We start from the raw sequence: 20,073 nt of genomic DNA, 5'->3' as shown, positions 1-20,073 counted from the left end.
GATGCAGGGAGGGCATATATTCTTTGCAGAAAAGGCACTTCAATAGACCAGAACTGGAGAGCCAAGCCTTGTTAAGCAACACCACAAACTGATGTGGCACTGTACTGCCCTAGTAAACAAATAAAAAAAAAAAAATTGAGTGCTCCATTTTAAAATGAAGTTAACTTCAGGGTGTTTTAACTCCACACACACACACCACACACATACGGTATAACTCACTACTTTTCCTTATCAAATGGCCACAATCTCTTTCCTCTGTCTCATAACCTTTTTTTTCCTGTGTACTGTCCTGTCTGATAGAAGCACCCTTACCTCTTACTGTCTTTTATTACACTAATTGCACTAGCCATCGCACTGTGATCTGCTTACATGCACTACATGCCCCCACTGTCTCTCAGCCTGTATCTTAAAAGCTGAAGCTGTACTGTGATTTTTCTCCAGCCACTCCCATTATCTTATGCAGAGAGTGCAGGTACTTTACAAACAAGGTCAAATCTCAAGGGATTTCCCTGTAGTGACAATGTAAGGTAGTTCCTATCCTTCTCATTCTTGCACTTTAACTAGACTACATTCTTCTCTGAGAGCATGTTTTATTTAATTTAAGCACTACTTAATGTTTGGTTTGTGATGGAGAGCATAGAGCAGTAACCGTGCTACACTTATCTCCCTCGCCATGAATCTAATTAGGTTACATCCTTCTACTATCCTATTCCTAAGTTAAGGTTTACCTAAAGATGAAAGCGTCTGAATTATCTTAATTACTCCCTTCGCCACGCACATCCGCGGTGGTGCAGCGGTAGCGTTGTTGCCTCACAGCAAGAGGTTCTCCCATTTGATTCTCGGTTGGAGTGCGGGGAGTGCCTTCTGTGTGGAGTCTGCATGTCCTCCCCGCGGTTGGGTGGGCGTTCAAAACACATGCGTAAATGGGTATGCCTTTGAAGGTTGAACGTCGAGCTGGCACCTCGGCGTTCGTGAAAATCTACTGCCAATCATTAGCGGACCGGAGTTCCGCTGTGGCGACCCCTAACTGGGAAAAGGCGAAAGACAACAATACAACTCCCTTCGCCATGCCCATTACTCACTTCTTCCCTCTCAGACCTCATGCTTCCTTCTCCTGTACACAATTTACTAGACTGAAATAGTGTTATTCATCTACTCATATCAATACTTCTATTCTTTTCTTATGTTTACACTTCTACTAACACTAATTGTTTTCATATCCTTTACTGCCCTAACTCATAACAGCCTGAAACTGAAGACAGCCGCTTATTAGATTGTACACAGACAATTGCGTTTTTACCTCCATAGAACTAAGGAACTAAGAAAGTCAGACCAGTTATTTCTTTTTTATGCTTTCAACAAACAAGGCCTCCCAGTTTCTAAAGTGACCTTATCCAGATGGTTATCTGATACTATTACCTTTATTTATAAGTTACGAAATAAAGAGCTACCAGCTAAACCAAAAGGTCATTCCACTAGAGCATTAGCCACCTCTGTAGCTTTTCAGTCTAGGTTGCCCATAGACTCAATCTGTGCAGCTGCCACTTGGGCAAACCCTCACACTTTTATCTCTCATTACAAGGTAGATATGGTCTCCCGGAGCAGAGCTTCCTTTGGTTCTACTGTTCTGAAGAGTCTGTTCCAATGAGCCACCTGGGATTTTAGGTGCTAGGGATGCTGTCCCAAACAGGAAGAATGAAGGCGAGATGGACAACTTAACATAAAGAAGTTGTGTACCTACCATAACGTTCCATATTAGTTGTCTTCATCTCGCCTTCCTTCTTGCGTCCCTCCCTCCTTCCCCCTTCCTAGAGGATTGTGAGGAGTCCCCTTTTGTTTTCACTGGCTGAGCATCTTTTATACATTACCTGGCATGTGAAGTAATAACTCTTTCCTTGTTTAGTTGTATTGGACAACCAGTTTTTAGGAACTGGTTACTCTACTTATGTCTAGTGTGCGGTATCACAAACGAGATCTGGGTAGCTGACGCTGGGCATGCTGGGATAAGGGGTAGCCTCGAGCCAGTAAACAGCTCTCGAGCTATAAAAGATGGCCGAGTCGGCTACGAACCCAAACAGCAAGAAGGAAAGCGAGATGAAGACAACTAACATGGAATGTTATGGTAGGTACATAACTTCTTTTTCTTCGTGTTTCACTGTTGCAGTCATTACATTTGGGGTTATCTGCTTGCAGTAGCCCTCAGTCGGCCTGATTAACAAAGTCTTGGGTCCTGTGTTGGATGCTGTCCCTTCTTTCATGACATCAGGTCATCAGGGGTATAAAACATGTAGCCGACGCCATTGCATCAGTCTTTCTTGCTGTGCGGTGCCCGAAGCAGAAGCAGTTCGCAAGTGCCGGTCGGCCGACTCCTGAAATTTTCGTTTTCGAGTTTCAGAACCGAAGTTTTCAACTAAAGTTAAGTACCCCATTGGGGAAGTTTTTTCTTGCTCCTTACCGATGTCAGTAAAAGTTAATAATTGCATTATTTTTGGAAAGCAAATACCTCTCAAAGATTTTCATTCGTACTGTATTCCTTGCCAGGACCCTGACCACGACGTACCTTGCTGTCGGTTTTGTGCTTTATTTAATCATCGAACTATCAGTCGTCGGTATATTTTCACCTCTAAATGCAAAGATAAAGACAGAGACAGGCCGCCTAGGTCCAAAGCTGCCGACGACGCCTCCTAAGCCAGTCGCCTGTTTGCCGGTACTCAGTGAGGCGCTTTTGCAGCCCCTGATACCTGCTACTTGATTCGCAGGCCTCTACTGAGACCCATTTGGAGTCCGGTATGCCACGCAGATGCTTCAACTGTGGAACCTGCAGATGTCTCTACCTTGGATGGGTCCGGAGCCACTGCTCAGGCACCAGCTTCTGAGGGTGTGTTCAGGCCTACGGACTTGCATATTAAACCGACGCCTCCTTCTTCATTTAGGCCTAAATCTCAAACCATGCCTAAGAAACCGATGCTCAGGCCGCATGCTCAGGCCTCTATGCCTAAAAAACAAATTATAAGAATGGCTGAAGATCTTATAACTTTAATCAGGGGAAGCCAACCTCCCCCTTCTAAGAGACCTAAGCCTGAAGTTGTTTATGAATCTTCTGACCAGGATTCTGATTTTTCTGATTCTTCTGATGATCTGGATTTGCCCTTATCTACTCGGCTCGATGGCCGACTCTGCCATCGAGATTCTGATGCAGAGGACTCTATTCCCTCTTTTTCCCATCCAGAAGATTTTTCTTTTGGTGAAACCTTACATACTCTAAGGGAGCATTTCCATTGGGAAAGCCAGGATTTTTCTGATTCAAAAAAGAGGCTTAAGGATTTCTTACTCCTGCCTCAGCGTAGGCCTTTAGCTATACCTCCTGTACTAGACATTGTTGATGCCTTTTCAGAATCTAGTTTGGCCCCTACTTCTTTGCCTCCCGCTCCCAGAAAACCTGACAGATATTATAGGGTTCCTGATTCACACAAGTTTCTTTTTAAAAATCCTATTGCGGATCCAGAGGCTATTTCACAGGGACCCAAGGGCATTAAGGCTTCTACTGCTAAAAATCCTACCCCTTCTGATAGAGACTCCAGGGTGCTGGATAGATGGGGTAAGAAGGTTTACACTTCTGCGACATTGGGCATTAGGGCTTTAAACTGCCAGTTTCATATGTTAAAGTATCAACAACATGTTATTGGGTTGCTTAGACTTCCTCAGACAAAGTGCATTAATCAATCACAGCTTATATACATTCCTAAATTCCCTAATTGACTGGGAACAGGAACAATTAGGGTAAACTAAATTAAGAAAAATCAATGTTACCAACACATTACCAACTTAAAAATCAAAGCATTGTCAAGAAATGTGTATTTTAAAAGTAGCCAGAGTTAAAAGTAGCTACACTTGAAAATAAAATATATACATATAAAGATAGACTGCTTACTAAGATAAAATCCAATAAGTTACAAAGGCAGTCCCACAAGCAAACATTGCAATAAGTACAACAGTCAGTTAACCCCACAAACTGTTTTAGTGATCTTGGTTTTGTGTTTACCTAAAGGCAAATGTAAATATGTAAACAAATGTAAAAGCAAGAACCTCCAAATGTGCATCAGTTTATATAAAAAGTGCATCAATTCAAGTAAAAAGTAAATATACGTAAGTACGTATGTATAAATTTAAATTTAAATTAAAAAATATACAGGCATAATTGTGCTTATATAAATCATACATTCATATTCGTACTCTCTCTGGTGTTATTACCTATATAGAGATGTTTAAACCAACTTATCTTAGTAAATTCCTCAATTTAAGTAAAGAACTGATGGAACAACCCTCATTTAGTCCAGGGAAAGCGTAGGCATTCAATCTAATCTGCCATCTCAGTTCTAGTGCTTCCAGAAGTAACTCAGATGGGGCACCTCTTTTATTCTCAACTAACTGGTCAATGGCCATAAATTTAAAGAAATGATCTTTACACATGGAAATGTGTTTAGCCAACGCATTTTCTTGCTTGTCCTTACTTATAGCATATTGATGATCATACACCCTTTCTCGTAACCTGCGCTCAGTTTTACCCACATAGAACCCTTCGCATTTTTGACACTGTGCAATATAAACAACCATGCGGGTATTACATGTGGATCTACAACGCAGGTTAAAGTGAAGGTTGTTAGCCTTGAACCTATTGGATTCTAAAACGTGCTTACACTGGTTACAATTTTGACATTTGTACATGCCAGGTATTCGAGTGGAGGTATTATCATTGTGTTCCAACAAGGATTTCAAGTTCTTGCCTCTCCGAAAGGTGATCTCTGGTTTACTCCCTACTTTATTTAGTACTGCAAAGTTATTCCTAAAGATATTCCAATTCTTTTTAATAATTTCAAATGTAAGGTAACTATCAGTGCTGTAAGTCAAAATTAACCTGGTATTACTGTTGAATGTATTACCAGTGTGAGCCTGACTGGGTGTAACCAGGGTGGAGGTCGAAATAGAGGAAGTACTTTCTCCAGCAGTATCTACCCTAAGTAGAGGTAGGTACATACCATTTAGTCTTTTACTAGTGACTTCTCTCACTAAGTTGTCAAGCAGGGATGGTGGATACCCTCTATGTAGGAACATATCAACCAGTGATTTACACTCATTAGCAGAGCTTCCTTTGGTTCTACTGTTCTGAAGAGTCTGTTCCAATGAGCCACCTGGGATTTTAGGTGCTAGGGATGCTGTCCCAAACAGGAAGAATGAAGGCGAGATGGACAACTTAACATAAAGAAGTTGTGTACCTACCATAACGTTCCATATTAGTTGTCTTCATCTCGCCTTCCTTCTTGCGTCCCTCCCTCCTTCCCCCTTCCTACAGGATTGTGAGGAGTCCCCTTTTGTTTTCACTGGCTGAGCATCTTTTATAAATTACCTGGCATGTGAAGTAATAACTCTTTCCTTGTTTAGTTGTATTGGACAACCAGTTTTTAGGAACTGGTTACTCTACTTATGTCTAGTGTGCGGTATCACAAACGAGATCTGGGTAGCTGACGCTGGGCATGCTGGGATAAGGGGTAGCCTCGAGCCAGTAAACAGCTCTCGAGCTATAAAAGATGGCCGAGTCGGCTACGAACCCAAACAAAACTGAAGGAATGTAGAAACCACCACGAAAATAAAGTAGCATAAAATAAATTTATTTATAAAACAAAGAACAAGCGCTTTCACGCAATATAAATTGCGCTTCCTCAGGTTACAAATTACAAAGACTAAATGGATGTTTTTATACTAAAAACATTGCCTTTCAATTGTGTAATTAACACAAACAATCAAATAGTTAAATATCCAAATTGATTAATTAATTAGGAATTCATCCACAGTTTCCCGTACCGTCAGGTTCGGTTAGATATAATATCATAAAGTTCACTCTAAAAAGAGCACAAGTAAGAATTTTAAAACATAATAATGTTAATTTCATAGTTAGGTACATTTCAAAAACAAATTATCATAAAATCTTAACATCATGCCCATCTTGATATTAATGAACTTTTGTATAAGTGCTTACAGGAAACTATGCCCATATTTAGAAAGCTCATATTAAGCTTGTTGTTATTTCTTAATTATGCAGCAAATACAATCAAGCAATTCAGAGTTAGCAAACTGATAGTCCAAGGCACCGTATAGTCAGGAAATGCTGCCCATATATGGCAAATAGCGAAGCCAAGATGTTGTTTATCCAAAAACCATTGATAAATTAAAATAAAATAGAATAAAATAAAATAAAACAAAGCAAGACAAAACACTAAAATGGCTTTGTTCTTGAATATATCAGGTAGTACATGACCCTTGTACTACATAACATAAATATGGAGTTGCGATAATCAAGTAATTTCCTCCATCAAATTGATTTACGAAAACATGCAGTAGCGCATCTTAGTTGTGCAAAAGTTGCCTAAAAATTATTTAATAAAATGCATGATCATGAGAAAATATCTCAGACTAAATCAGGCACAAAATATAAAATAGCTCCATTACTCTGTTATGTTAACTAGCACACATCGATCATACTGGGTAGCTGACGCTGGGCATGCTGGGATAAGGGGTAGCCTCGAGCCAGTAAACAGCTCTCGAGCTATAAAAAGATGGCCGAGTCGGCTACGAACCCAAACAGCAAGAAGGAAAGCGAGATGAAGACAACTAACATGGAATGTTATGGTAGGTACATAACTTCTTTTTCTTCGTGTTTCACTGTTGCAGTCATTACATTTGGGGTTATCTGCTTGCAGTAGCCCTCAGTCGGCCTGATTAACAAAGTCTTGGGTCCTGTGTTGGACGCTGTCCCTTCTTTCATGACATCAGGTCATCAGGGGTATAAAACATGTAGCCGACGCCATTGCATCAGTCTTTCTTGCTGTGCGGTGCCCGAAGCAGAAGCAGTTCGCAAGTGCTGGTCAGCCGACTCCTGAAATTTTCGTTTTCGAGTTTCAGAACCGAAGTCTTCAACTAAAGTTAAGTACCCCATTGGGGAAATTTTTTCTTGCTCCTTACCGATGTCAGTAAAAGTTAATAATTGCATTATTTTTGGAAAGCAAATACCTCTCAAAGATTTTCATTCGTACTGTATTCCTTGCCAGGACCCTGACCACGACGTACCTTGCTGTCGGTTTTGTGCTTTATTTAATCAGCGAACTATCAGTCGTCGGTATATTTTCACCTCTAAATGCAAAGATAAAGACAGAGACAGGCCGCCTAGGTCCAAAGCTGCCGACGACGCTTCTCCTAAGCCAGTCGCCTGTTTGCCGGTACTCAGTGAGGCGCTTTTGCAGCCCCTGATACCTGCTACTTCTGATTCGCAGGCCTCTACTGAGACCCATTTGGAGTCCGGTATGCCACGAGATGCTTCAACTGTGGAACCTGCAGATGTCTCTACCTTGGATGGGTCCGGAGCCGCTGCTCAGGCACCAGCTTCTGAGGGTGTGTTCAGGCCTACGGACTTGCATATTAAACCGACGCCTCCTTCTTCATTTAGGCCTAAATCTCAAACCATGCCTAAGAAACCGATGCTCAGGCCGCATGCTCAGGCCTCTATGCCTAAAAAACAAATTATAAGAATGGCTGAAGATCTTATAACTTTAATCAGGGGAAGCCAACCTCCCCCTTCTAAGAGACCTAAGCCTGAAGTTGTTTATGAATCTTCTGACCAGGATTCTGATTTTTCTGATTCTTCTGATGATCTGGATTTGCCCTTATCTACTCGGCCATCGAGATTCTGATGCAGAGGACTCTATTCCCTCTGTTTCCCATCCAGAAGATTTTTCTTTTGGTGAAACCTTACATACTCTAAGGGAGCATTTCCATTGGGAAAGCCAGGATTTTTCTGATTCAAAAAAGAGGCTTAAGGATTTCTTACTCCTGCCTCAGCGTAGGCCTTTAGCTATACCTCCTGTACTAGACATTGTTGATGCCTTTTCAGAATCTAGTTTGGCCCCTACTTCTTTGCCTCCCACTCCCAGAAAACCTGACAGATATTATAAGGTTCCTGATTCACACAAGTTTCTTTTTAAAAATCCTATTGCGGATCCAGAGGCTATTTCACAGGGACCCAAGGGCATTAAGGCTTCTACTGCTAAAAATCCTACCCCTTCTGATAGAGACTCCAGGGCGCTGGATAGATGGGGTAAGAAGGTTTACACTTCTGCAACATTGGCCATTAGGGCTTTAAACTGCCAGTTTCATATGTTAAAGTATCAACAACATGTTATTGGGTTGCTTAAACAGAAAATGATGTTGATTCCTGACTGTGCTGAAAATAAAGAATTACAGGATTTAATGCATTCTGCTGAACAGGTTGGTAAACATACTTTGCAATGTGGATTTGATTCATTAGAGGCCTCTTGCAGGGCTGCTGTTACTGGGTCTGTGCTGAGAAGGCATGCTTGGCTTAAGGAGCAATCTTTGCCTGATCATGTTAAAGCTAAACTGTTGGATGCTCTCTTAAATCAAGACCGCCTGTTTGGCAACAAAACTGAGGAAGTTCTTAAAAAGATGGAAGATAAAGCTAAATCTATGCAAACCATTAAAGATTTCTTGCAAGTTCGGCCTCCTAGATTTAGTAGGCATTGGCCCTCTAAGAATTGGTCCTTTCCAGCCCCTTCCAGGTCTTCTCAAACCAAACCCAGATACAGCAGAAACCACAGATTTCAGTCCCAGGGGACACACAAGACTAAGCAGTGGGGGATTTCCGCACCCAAATCTGGGAGTAGTAAGACTCCTCCCTATGGAAAACTGTCTTAATGACTTGCTTTTAAAACTGCCAAGCACTTCCCAACTGAATGCTCCTTTAGGCGGAAAGATTGGTCTGCAGGCCAAAAACTGGGAACTCATTATCCAGGACAAATGGGTTTTAAATTTAGTGTCCCAAGGATACAGATTTCATTTCCACACATTACCAACACCAAGCTGGTGGCCAGATCTAACCTCAGATCAGTGGGCAGAGGCCCAAAATCAAGTTCTCTCTCTCTTAAGCATGGGGGCTATTCAGTTGGTACCAGAAAAGGAAAAGGGACAAGGTTTCTATTCGAGACTTTTCCTGGTACCCAGAAAAGGCAATACATGGCGTCCTATCCTGGACCTTTCTACTCTAAACACCTTTCTGGTGATTCCAAAATTCAAAATTCTGACTCTTCACCAGCTGCTTCCTATGCTAGGCAAAGATGCATGGTTGGCAACACTAGACTTAAAAGAAGCATACCTGCACATCCCTATCAGGGAGTCTTGCAGAAGATACCTACGCTTCAAAGCAGGCTACATGCACTATCAGTTCTCTGCACTGCCTTTTGGCTTATCTACTACTCCCAGGGTATTCACAAAGTGACTAGCACCAGTCATTGCATTTTGCAGGCAAAGGAATATTCAAATATACCCATACCTGGATGATTGTCTAATTCAGGCAGAAAGCCAGGACATACTTTTGAATCATCTGTCCTTTGTTCAAAGGGTGCTGACTTGTCTGGGGTACACCATAAATTAAAATAAATCACACCTGGTACCCTGTCAACAAATTGTATTCCTGGGAGCAAGCTTGAATACAACTTCCCAAATGGCTTTCCTCACGCCAGAGAAACAGATTCATTTGACAACCTACCTCAAACAAGTGGCCACAAAAACCCAGCTATCTGCAAGGCAAATACTGCAAGCCTTGGGGTTCATGGCTTCCTGCATTCTTCTAACTCCATATGCAAGGCTGCATATGAGGAAACTACAATGGTATCTCAAAAGCCAATGGTGTTCCTTTGGTGGGCAGAGGCCTGCCACCAAAACAGGGGACTACCATTCACACTACCCCCTGCCACCCAAACCTTAACAACAGACGCATCAGACTATGCATGTGGGGCTCACCTGGCAGGGAAGTGCATTCAGGGCAAATGGAACCCAAGTCAAATGCACCTATACATAAATCAAAAGGAAATGTTAGCTGTACAGAATGCTCTGACAGCCTTCAAGGACCACATGCTTCCAGAACAACTAATGGTAAAGATGGACAACACCACTGTCATGTGGTACATAAACAAGCAGGAGGGTACACATTCTTACCCCCACTGCAGACTAGCCATGGCATTGTGAAACACAGCCTTGAGCTACCAAGTGAATCTACAAGCTCAATTCCTGCCAGGAAAACTAAATACACTGGCAGACAGACTAAGCAGAAACCTCATGGACCCACACGAGTGGAAACTGGAACCAAGGATTTTCAACATGTTGACAAGCAAGTGGGGGAGCCCAGATATAGACCTGTTTGCCTCCCCCTAGAACCATCAATTGGACAAATTTTGCACAAGGATTGCCCACAAGCTAGCTTGGAAAGTGGATGCTCTATCCTTTAGCTGGAAAAATCTATCAGTTTATGCCTTTCCTCCTCTGCCTCTGCTCTCCAAGGTACTACTAAAGATCAAACAGGACAAGCCAAGGACAATTTTAATTGCACCAGACTGGCCACGCCAACACTGGTACCCCCTCTTGCGCAGTATCACGCTTGGCCCCATGGCACCTGCCTCAGACTCCTTCCCTGTGTTCTCAGCAGGAGAACCAGATTCTGCACCCTCAGCTGCAAACCCTGAACCTAGCAGCCAGGCTAATTACCTAATCTCTCCTTTATCATCCCTCAGTAAATCAGTGATGGATATCATTTTAGAGGCAAGGAGGCCTAGTACTAGAAAATCTTATGCTGCAAAATGGAAAAGATTTTGTGCCTGGAATCAATCTCGAGGGATGAGTGCAGCAGTGCCCAATTTACCTCAGATCTACAATACTTGACATGCTTCATAAGGGCTTGTCCTTTTCCTCCGTCAAAATTCATGCCTCAGCCATTTCAGCTCATTACAGCACAGAGCCTCCCCTCTTCTCTCACCCACTGCTCAAGCAGTTCTTCAGAGGGGGCCAAAAATGTAAGGCCACCCAGGAGAGCTCCAACTCCAGCCTGGGACCTTAACTTTGTCTTGGAGAAACTCACTCTTCCTTCTTTCGAGCCAGCTGCTACTGCAGATTTAAAATTCCTTTCCTGGAAAACAGCTTTCCTTTTAGCAATCACTTCTGCAAGAAGGGTATCTGAATTACAGGCCCTTATGGCAGTGGAGCCTTTCATCATCTTTCATGAGGACAGGGTGTCCCTCAGAACCAATCCCTCCTTCATGCCCAAGGTGGTATCCAGTGTGGCTCTTAATCAGTCCATTCATTTGCCTACCTTCTTTCCTAGCCCACAGAACAAAGGGGAATGGATACTGCACTCCTTAGATGTGCACAGACAACTTAGATTTTACTTGGACAGGACTAAACCTCAAAGGAAATCTGAACAACTGCTGGTGGCATTTGCTGCAGGGACAGAAGGGAAAGCTATTTCAAAGCAAACCATTTCAAAATGGATAAGCCACTGCATTCATTTCTGCTATAACCACCATGGAGAACCTATCCCACAGGGCATCGGACCCCATTTAACCAGGGCTGCATCTACCTCCACAGCCTTTCTCAGGGGTGTTCCTACCAGGGACATCCTAGAAGCTGCTACCTGGAGTTCTGTACATACTTTCACCAAGCATTATCATTTGCCAATTTTCTCTAAATCCAGAGCTGGATTTGCCACTGCAGTCTTGCAGGGTCTTATAGCTGGTCCTAATTCTATTTAAATTCCTCCTCCCAACCTTAGCTTTGGGAATGTACCCAAATGTAATGACTGCAACAGTGAAACATGAAGAACATAGTACAGTTGTGTACACTTACCATAAATGTAGATGTTCAAGTGTATTCACTGTTGCAGTCCTGGTTACCCTCTCTCCAGTTTCCGTTCTTCTTTTGGCTATACCTCTACTCTCCCTTACTATGCTCAAAAAGCTTTTTGGTGTATTTACATTTTTGTTGGTGGTATATCCTTGTAATTATAGATGTAATTGCTTCCCATTAGGGGGCACCTGACATCTGGGGCAAGAAAAACTGATGTAATGGCGTCGGCTGCATGTTTTATACCCCTGACAACCTGACATCATGGAAGAAGGGACAGCATCCGATGCAGGACCCAAGACTTTGTTAATCAGGCTGACTGAGGGCTACTGCAAACAGATAACCCCAAATGTAATGACTGCAACAGTGAATACACTCGAACATCTACATTTATGGCAAGTGTACACAACTGTACTTTGTGTGCAAGGTACATACTATAATAGTAGGTCTTCAAGGAGAGCATACAAGGCACAGTAACTTCCTCCTACAGTCAGACAGCAGATACAACTGTGGCATATTTCAGAAATGATTCTGTAAAAGACATTTTGGAAGCTACCTTGTTGACCATTGTCCTCTCTGTTCTAAAGCACTTCACTTTAAAGCAGAGACCAGAAACAGAGCAGGCATGAGCCTGGCTATGCTACAGGGGGTCCTATAACTGTCCACAACTGAGGGTAAGATAGCAGAGGTGTCATTAATTTAACTGAGGCCACTTTCCTGAAAATGTAGTTTTGTAGTGTTACACTGCAGTTATTTCTTCGATTGCTGCAAGTGATTGGTAAAGTGTGTCTCATTGGAGTTTAGTAGCTTAAATTAGTAGGTGCGTTCCATTCACTTACACTGATGATTGTGGTGTGGTGTGTTAATATGGTCTACCCAAGGTTGGCAGACAGTGGGGTAAGGAAATTTATACTTCTCACCACTGTTGTGCTATCTCAGAATTGTTTTAAAAGTGGAGGTGTGGGGGTGCAGCAGGGTTTCTCCCTGCAAAACTCTGTTTTTAACATTTTTATCTGGTTTTATGGTATTCAGTAGGTTCAATGGAACACATTAGTTTTAGTGTTTTGGGTTTTCAGATAGTGATTTTTGATGTACATTGACATTGATGAAATGGTATAGACCCAGAGCACTGCAAGTGTTACAATATATTGTTAAGTGACCCTTCCAAAGAAGAAGAAAATACAGTTGTTTTCAAGGTACTTCCCATAATAATAAGTATTCAAGGGAGAGCACTCTAACATTAAAACTACCTTCCTTCCTTTCTCATTAAAAAATATCCCCATACCATCCATCAGTGTACAAGAATTCAAGAAACCATGTCTCCGTTACATCTGATCAAAAATTCAAGTTCCTTGAAAACCCATCCACTAACATTTTAAAAATAAATTTTGTACAAGGGGTAAACCAGTCACCCCCCCCCCAAAAAAAAGTTGTATGCAAACTCCATGATTGCAAAATAATGGGGGAAATGGAAACACCCCATGAAAACATAGTTTTCACACAATTATCGATTCTGCTGTACCTAACAGAATGCACTCCAATACAGCAAACAACTTAAGTACTACCAAAACAACATTTCCATTAAACATTGCTCAGTTGTCTCACAAAAGCAGCATTCATGCTATGAAAAAAATTAAGGTGCAGTATATCACAAAACCCAAGTTCAACCAAAAGTGCTCCATTAAACTGCACAGCAGTGCTTAACAAATTACAAGCCAGCAAAGATAAAAGGTAAGTTTGACCCATGTGATCAAAGAAAAACAGTATAATCATCAGTTAACTGAAGGGTAAACTAAGAAACCTCTATGTAGTTTCATCATAACTCTTATTTTGCACACAGTTAACTTTTTTGTTGTAATAATGTGATACTGTACTATGGGCAGTAACTTACTGCATTCATAATTCCCTTTGAAGGGCAAAAGTGTCTCAAAGATCACAAAAAAACGTATAGCAGTACTGGCTGTATATGAGTATCTCATGTAGCAACAAAAACTTCATGGAACTGTGACATGAGACCAGCATAGGACTTCAGTAATGAATACAGTTGATAAAAACTCTGATGGGGATAGAAAAAGCATATAAAGTACATGAAAACCCAATGATATGTTTTACCTTTACAGTTATATCTGTAAGAAGATGTAAATAAGTACTTTGCACACAAGCTTACAAGGCCGTCACTTTGTTTAGTGGCTTTAACATTTTAGTTTTTAATCCCTCCTGAGGGGTTAGATGATTCTTAAATTCTAACTTATACTTCTGTTGCCAATTTACATAGACTTTCTTTCACTACACAAAATTATTTTGACGTACTCTGCCCCCCCCGACACACACACACACACACACACACACACACACACACACACACACACACACACACACACACACACACACACAATGTGGGAATCTGTACTATTCACATAATATCCAGTTATTTTTATGTCCATCATTTTTTGTCAGCTTGGTCCTGGGAGAAATGCGTCATTGTGCCGCACTGGAGTTACAGATGATGGGAATGTTGTAAACATTAAACAGATCTACATTCTGAACATGAATTAATGTATTTCAGTGGTTGATAACGTGCTGTTTCACTTGTGTTTTGTATTGACCCCCCCCCCCCGGTACATTGCCTGATGTTTACAGTACAGGTACTCCGTTAGCCCATTCATTCAGAGAGTACAAGAGCTGTGCACTCCCAGGTGAGGTGAGAGTCCTTGGCCCCATTTGTTCATGCTCAGGAATATCCAATGTTTGTCTGTACCCCAGTGAGACTCCTGTGGTAAGGAGTAGGCCAGCTTATTGGTACTGGGTGGGCCACCCCTGTACCTGTGGGAGCACCCCCCCCTCATGGTTCTCTGTTCTCCAGTGAGACTTGGGTGTTAGGGAGTGGACCAGCCTGCTGGTCCTGAGTGGGTGGCCTGCCTCCCCTCCCCCTCTGGGAGCACTTCCTCATAAGTGGCTCCTCCATGCTTTGCCATTGCTGTTTCCTGTGGGTATGCATGCCTCTGCATGTTATGCTCCCATCAGCTGCCAGTGTGAGATGCACCGAGACTGCATGGGCTAGGCAGGTTCAACTTCCCATTAAGTAAGCCAAAACTGACTCATTTCTTAAGGATAGGTGAGCCAGCAGCAGCTGCTGACTCCCATCCTCCCTGGACAGCTTGTACAGGAGCCTGAGCTGCTGTTCAAACTCAGGTCATCTGCTGTGTAGTTAGGGCTTTATCCCTCAATTCCGCGGAGCTGGCTAGAAATATTGACATTTGAGGGGATGTTCTTCATCTCACATTGCTGCAGTCCTAACACTAGGGTAGTCCGCTGTCCCAGTGTCAAGGCGCATTTGTCTGACATCAGGACGCCAGGGTACAAATGCGCATGACCGACGTCATATCCTCAGTCTTTTTTGCCGCATGGTCCGATGCAGAAGCAGTATTGCGAGTGCAGGTTGGCGTTCTGAAATTTTCTGAAGTCGGAGTTTCAGACCGAATCAAAGAATATTTTGGTTTTTCTTGCCTCAGTATTTAACCGGATGTCAGAAAGTGAATAACTGTATTTCTTGTGGGAAACAGATACCTCATAGAGATTACCATACATTGTGTATACCTTGCTTAGGGCCTGAGCACGACGTTGTTGGCTGTCGCTCTTGTGCTAGATTTAACAACTATTAAGAGAAGATTAGATTGTGCCAGGTTAGTTTTCTAAAAAGCGCAAAGACAAAGCAGAGTGGAAGAACCGTCTGTCCCGGATGTCGGTTCTTTAGAGGGCTCGGTGGAGCCGGTGGTTCTACCAGAAGTTCCTTTGGATTCTCAGGGAGAAACTTTACTGTTACAAGATGTGTCCTCTCAGGAGGTAGGCCAGGCTGAAGGGGCTTCTCAGGTAGCTGTTCTCCCCTCCCTTCCTAAGGTGGTTAGGCCCTCCCCTTCTGTTTCCAAGGCTCCTTTTAGAGGCCGGCCAGGGTTAACTTCAGTGGGGGTCTCCCCTAGTTCTTCAGGGTCTCTGCCTAAGAAACATATGCTTAAAATGGCAGAAGATTTGATTACTATGATTAGAGGTTCTTTACCCCCCCCTGATAAGAGGCCTAGGGTGGAACCTGAGCTTGAGAGTTTTGAGCAGTGTTCGGAGGCTTCTAAGTCTTCGGCTGAAGACTTGCAGGAGTATCCTCCTTATTCTGATTCTGATGTAGATGATTCTACACCTTGCTTCTCCTCCTGAGGATTTTTCTTTTCAGAGACTCTTCATTCCATGAGGGAGCATTTTAAATGGGAAGGTCAAGATTTCTCTGATTCTAGGAAAAGGCTTAGGGAATTTTGTTTCTACCCCAGCATAGGCCTTTAGCTATACCTCCTGTTCTGGATGTGGTAGAGGATGTTTTGCAGAGGCTTCCCTGAACCCTGATTCTTTGCCTCCTGCCCCAGTTAAACCGGACAGGTATTATAGGGTGCCTGAAGCTCATAAGTATCTTTTAAGAGTCCTAGGGCAGACCCAGAAACTGTTTCTCAGGGCCCTAAAGGTGTTAAGGCTTCTGTTGTTAAAAATCCTGTTCCTTCTGATAAAGAGGCAAGGGCTTTGGATAGATGGGTGTAAAAGTTGTATACTTCTTCCACTTTAGCCATGAGGGCTTTGAATTGCCAATTTCACATGTTGAAATACCAAAATTATCTCCTTTCACAATTGAAGTCTAAGGTAGATGCTCTGGCGGAAGGTATTGAGTGTAAAGAGTTGCAGGATTTGGTTCAGGTTTCTGAACAGGTGGGTAAGCATTCCTTGCAATGTGGTTTTGATGCTGTACAGGCCTCTTCGAGGGTGGCAGCCACTGGTTCTGTTCTTCGCAGGCACGCCTGGCTGAGGGATCAGAATTTAGCTGAACATGTAAAGACAAGGATTTTAGATGCTCCTTTACAATCTGATGTGTTATTTGTGCGCCTGTGGAAGCAGTTTTAAAGAAAATGGAGGACAAGGCTAAGTCTATGCAGACTGTTAAAGATTTTTGCAGGTTCAGCCTCCAAAGTTTAGTAGAAATTGGCCTACTAAGGGGTGGACTTATCCTTCTTATGATTCTCAGTCTAGGGGTAGATCTAGACGTGGTAGGGGCAGAGCTCAAGGTTCTTTTAGGCCTAGAACAGGCAGTTCGCCTGCCCAGTCTTCTGGTGAGGGCAGGGGTCAGTCCTTCGTAAGCAGACCCAATGACTTGCCTTTTCAGCTGCCAGAGCCTTCTCGTCTGGCAGCACCTTTGGGAGGAAGGCTGGCACTTTTCAAAGAAAATTGGAGTGTTATTACCCAAGACAGATGGGTATTGGATATCGCTCACCACGGTTACAGGTTTTATTTCCATACCTTGCCTCCTTTCAAAGGCATGCCAGACATTCCTCCTATACAAAGAAAAGAGGCTCACAAGCAAATTTCTCTGTTGCTCCAGATAGGGGCCATTCAGCCAGTTCCTGTACCAGAAAGGGGCCTAGGATTTTATTCTGTTCCTAGTACCAAAAAAGGGGAACACGTGGAGACCAATTTTGGATTTGTCTATCCTCAACACTTATTTGGACATTCCCAAGTTCAAAATGTTGACGTTACAACAGCTTTTACCTCTGCTGGGCAAAGATCACTGGATGGTAACTTTAGATCTCAAGGAGGCTTACCTTCATGTGCCTATCAGACTCAGTTGCAGGAAGTATCTGTGATCCCGAGCTGGAAATTCACATTATCAGTTCTCTGCATTGCCCTTTTTATCTACTGCCCAGAGTATTCACAAAAGTTGTGGCTGCAGTTGTAGGTTTTTCCAGGCTAAAAGGAATACAAATCTATCCTTACTTGGACGACTGTCTGATTCTGGCTCAAGAAAAGGACGAGCTTCTTCAGCATCTGGAATATGTGATAGCAGTGCTAAGATGCCTGGGGTATTCTGTGAACGAAATAAAGTCCAGTCTAGTACCCTCTCAAGACATGTGCTTTCTGGGTGTGAGACTGAATACAGCAGCCCAGATGGCCTTTTTAACCCCGGACAAACAAAAGAGTCTATCCCTTTACTTCCATCAACTATCTCATCAGTCCGTGCTGACTGCAAGGACAGTCCTTCAAGCATTAGGGTTCATGGCATCTTGTATTCTGGTGCTTCCCAATGCCAAACTGCATATGAGGAAGCTACAATGGTATCTCAAAATGTATGGACACAGCACTGCCAGGATCTGGACACTGTCATTCAAATAATACCTTGCATTCAAAAGGAATTTTTGTGGTGGGCTCAGGAATGTCACCTAAACAAGGGACTCTCTGTGACCCGCCAGAAGTCAGATTCTGACGACAGATGCCTCAGACATAGCTTGGGAGCTCATCTGAATGGAAAGTGGATACAAGACAAGTGGCCTGCCAGACTACAGCATCTACATATCAACATGAAGGAGATGTTAGCAGTCCAGTTTGCATTGATGGCTTTCAAGGAGTTACTTCTTCCAGGGCAGGTGTTGATTCTAACAGACAACACAACTGTCATGTGGTATATCAACAAGCAAGGGGGAACACATTCTTATCCTCTATGCAGGCAAGCAATGATTTTGTGGGAGACTGCGCTCAGCTTGCAGCTTACTCTTCAGGCAAGGTTTCTGCCAGGAGCACAGAACTCCTTAGCAGATGTGTTAAGCAGGCAAATCATGGATCCCCACGAGTGGAAACTGGATCTTCATGTATTTCAAAAATTGACAGTGTCATGGGGAACTCCAGACATAGATCTGTTCGCTTCTCCACTAAACCACCAGCTGCCAAAGTTTTGCAAAAGGTTTCATCACACAGCTTGGAAAGTGGATGCTCTTTCGTTCAGTTGGGAAAATCTTCATGTGTATGCCTTTCCACCTCTGCCTCTCCTCCCAAAGGTACTCCTAAAGGTCAGACAAGACAAGCCAAGGATGATTTTGATAACTCCAGATTGGCCTCGACAACACTGGTACCCATTACTGAGGAATTTGGTAAGAAAGCCTCCATGGCCTTTACCTTTATTCCACACCTTTGTCTCAGAGGGACGGTCATCTACTCAATGTCAAGCTTCACTCTCTTCATCTAACAGCCTGGCATATTCTGTTTTGAACCACAGCAGGTCTCAACTTCCTCAGCAAGTTTTGAATGTGATTATGGAAGCCAGAAGACCTAGTACACGTAAAGTGTATGCAGAAAAATGGAAGAGATTTTTATTTTGGAGTGCAGCAAAGGATTTGGATGTTTCTGAGCCTAATTTGAGTGTGGCTCTTCAATATCTTACTGAGCTATTGGACAAGGGTTTGTCTTTCTCTTCCATTAAGATTCATGCTGCAGCAATTTCAGCTCACTATGATTGTGACCCACCATTGTTTTCTCATCCTTTGTTCAAGCAATTTCTTAGAGGGGCAAAGAATATAAGACCCTCGAGAGCTCCTACTCCTGCTTGGGACCTTAATTTTGTGTTGGAGAAACTTACTCTACAACCTTTTGAGCCTACTGCTGAGTTGAAATACTTGTCATGGAAGACTGCTTTTTTGTTGGCCATTACTTCTGCAAGAAGGGTTTCTGAGTTGCAGGCCCTTATGGCGGTTGAGCCTTTTTGATTTTTCATAAGGATAGGGTATCATTACGTACTAATCCTTCATTTATGCCTAAGGTGGTTTCTAGTGTGGCTTTAAACCAAACTATTCATTTGCCTACTTTTTATGCAGATCCCCAAAATACGCGGGAAAAGATTTTGCACACCTTAGATGTACACAGACAGTTGCGTTATTATTTAAGCAGGACTAGGGATTTTAGGCAGTCTCAGCAGTTGTTTGTTTCTTTTGCTTTGAGTTCCCAGGGCAAGCCTGTGTCAAAACAAACTATATCTAAGTGGATTGGGTTTTGCATTGCATTCTGTTACTCCCATCATGGCAAGGAGATTCCAGCTGGGATTAGGCCTCATTCCACTAGGGCTACTGCCACTTCAACAGCATTTCTAAGGGGGTGGCAACTAAGGATATTTTGGAGGCAGCTACTTGGAGTTCAGTGCATACTTTCTCCAAGCATTACCACCTTCCTCTCTATTCTAAGTCCAGGGCTGGTTTTGCCACTGCTGTGTTGCAGGGCATTTTGGCAGCTCCTGCTTCTTTATAGTTTAGCCATCCTCCCTTACCTCTGCTTTGGGATTCTACCCAAGTGTTAGGACTGCAGCAATGTGAGATGAAGAACATAGTACAGTTTTGTACCTACCATAAATGTAGATGTTCGAAGATCCACATTGCTGCAGTCCAATTTTCCCTCCCTCCTTCCCCTCTGTGTTTAGGGGTGGTTGTGTGGGTGAGGTTCTATTTTTTTTGTAAATTTGTATATATTGTACATATATTAGGTACA

At 42.8% G+C, this 20,073-nt stretch overlaps 1 protein-coding gene across 1 annotated transcript in view; it reads left to right on the top strand.

The window, feature by feature from the left end:
* ACOT8 (acyl-CoA thioesterase 8) overlaps positions 1-20,073 on the top strand; it is a 376,151-nt gene that overhangs the window by 354,964 nt on the left and 1,114 nt on the right. The window lies entirely within an intron of this gene.

The sequence above is a fragment of the Protopterus annectens genome, chromosome 12.part0, assembly GCF_019279795.1.
Source record: "Protopterus annectens isolate FY-2018-M chromosome 12.part0, PAN1.0, whole genome shotgun sequence".
Taxonomy (NCBI): Eukaryota; Metazoa; Chordata; order Ceratodontiformes; family Protopteridae; genus Protopterus; species Protopterus annectens.
The sequence above is the reverse complement of the archived record's forward strand: the minus strand, read 5'-3'. Positions and strand labels throughout refer to the sequence as shown.